This window comes from Octopus bimaculoides, chromosome 15 (genome assembly GCF_001194135.2).
Source record: "Octopus bimaculoides isolate UCB-OBI-ISO-001 chromosome 15, ASM119413v2, whole genome shotgun sequence".
Lineage (NCBI taxonomy): Eukaryota > Metazoa > Mollusca > Cephalopoda > Octopoda > Octopodidae > Octopus > Octopus bimaculoides.
The window spans coordinates 44,691,807-44,694,528 of NC_068995.1; positions in this window are offsets into that span (position 1 = coordinate 44,691,807).

The following is a 2,722-nucleotide window of genomic DNA, read 5'->3' on the forward strand; positions in this document are numbered from 1 at the left end:
TCTATCTGTCTGTCTATCTGTCTATCTATCTATCTATCTGTCTGTCTATCTGTCTGTCTGTCTGTCTGTCTGTCTGTCTGTCTGCCTATCTGCCTGCCTATCTATCTATCTATCTATCTATCTATCTATCTATCTATCTATCTATCTATCTATCTATCTATCTATCTATCTATCTGAGTGTCTATCTACTTATCTGTCTATCTACATTTCTATCTACCAACCTATCTATCTATTAATCCATTCACAGTTCTTTAAGAAACTGAATAGTAAAGCGATGCTGCAATGTTGTGAAAAATCTTCAGTGATGTTAAACCCGTAATAGATACGTTATGATTCATGTCCCGTCAAACTGACTTGTTGCTGTTTTCTCCCTCGAATTAATGATTTACTCTATAATAAATATTCTCCTTACATTAAAAGTTAACGTTGAGATAATTGTCTCTATTTGCAACCGCTGCCTTACTGTCCAAAAATCAGAACCAGCTTTCACTTCCAAGGGCTAAACAATAAGTACGAATAAGATAATGATCTTAATTTAATCGATTACAGTCACTCCTTCCTCCCTGCAATAGCTAGTTTCCTACATAGCCGAATGAGATGATCAATAGTCATAATAATGGATGATGACAGCTTTGCAAGATGAAAGGGAATAATCTTTAATCTTCAAGCTGATATTTAAGAACAAGACAAAACAAAAATTTCGGAAGGAAACACTAGATCATGTTGTTACAGACAAGTATCAGTGAAATATTTCTTCAATATGGTTATTGTAATTAAATTTCAGTCATGAAAACACCAAACAATCAGAAAGTCTCCGCCATCATTAAAATATCCGCCATGTTTCGATTTTCGGTTTTCTTCTATGTTCTGTCGTCTGAAACTATTTCAAAAGTCTTTATGTGTTATATATTGTTTTGGTACTTTTGTTTTTAATACTTAATAATGTGTTTTGCACACAAATATTTAATTTTCATCTTTACATACGTATTTGCACACATGCGCGCGCATATATACAAATGTGTGTGTATGTATGGATTCCTGATTAATTGAAATTATCTTTGATATATCAGTGTTTGTGTGTATGTATATATGTATATAGGTATGAATATATATTTGTGTGTATATACATATACATGCATACTACACACACAAACACACAAACACACTCACACACACACGTATATATATATGTATGTATGTAGTATGTATATATATATATATATATATATATATATATATATATATATATATATATATACACACACACACAAATATATATATTCATATACACACACACATATGTATATATTAAAGATAATTTTAGTACATTATGAATTTATCTTGTAAAGTATACCGTTATCTGCCATTATTGTTCAAATGTATGACATGGGCTCTAAGTAATTTCTCTCGACTCATTTTTATTTTACTTCCTCAAATTACTCTAGGTAATAACAGTTCCCAACTCTTTTTGGATATATATATCTAATTTGTTTGTCTGCTGCAGTCAAGATAGAAACAGCTGTTGTGCTGATGATGCTTACTGAGGCAGAAATAAGCGTTCATAGCTCCCCTCCTATCTTTAGACAAACAGGCTATTTTGGTTTTGTTTCTTGTTTTTGTTTTGTTTTTTTTTATTTATGACATGTCAATTCCTTTTTCGTGAGATTGTCTTTCCTTATTCGGAGTTAGTCGCAATTTTCATCAGATTATTTTTTTAGCTTCTCTGGAAGCGAAAATAATTTCGGTAAATTAAGGGTTACACTTCTATGGTATTTGATATATCTTTATTCGTCTTTTTTTTCTCTAAATATCGGTCCCTGGCGTCGCTGAGTTATTTCTATTATGTATACACACATATACATAAATACATACAAATACATAGACACACACAAACATATAGATAGATACATACGAATGCATACATACTATACACATACATACACACATGCATACGTACATGCATACATACATATACATACACACACATACACACACACACACACACATATATATATACACACTCCCATATATATGCACACATACATATACATACATACATACATACATACATACATACATACATACATACATACATACATACACAGACCATTAAACCATATTTCACGTCTATTTAATCTGGCCACCATGTTTGATGGGTTTTATTGACACAGGACTGTTTTGATGTCATGGCGTATTGATCGTTTATTGTATCGATATTATTGTATATTGATCTTAATACTTCATAGATGCCGTATTATATTCGGTTTATATTCTATTGATATTAAACTTTATTGGTTCTATACTGCATTGATGTAGTTATTACACTGGTATTGTACTGCGAAGATACGATACGCCATCACTGATATATTATTGATATATTATATATTATACTGCATCAGAAATACAATATTTTACTGATTGCTCCCGTAGTTCTTTCCTAATCACATGGTTCTGAGTTCAGTCCCACTGCGTGACACCTTGGGCAAGCGTCTTCTACTATAACCTTGGGCCGGCCAAAGCCTTGTGAGTGGATTTGGTAGACGGAAACTGAAACGGTTGGTAGAATAAAGTACTAGTCGTGTAGTGAGTTAATAATGTAATCGTCTGAACAAAATTTTAGACCTTGTGCTTAAATGAAAAGCAATAATTTCCTATTTTTATTGTTGTTGTTGCTATGATGGTGGCAGCGGTGGTGGTGGTGGTGGTGGTGGTGGTGGTGTTG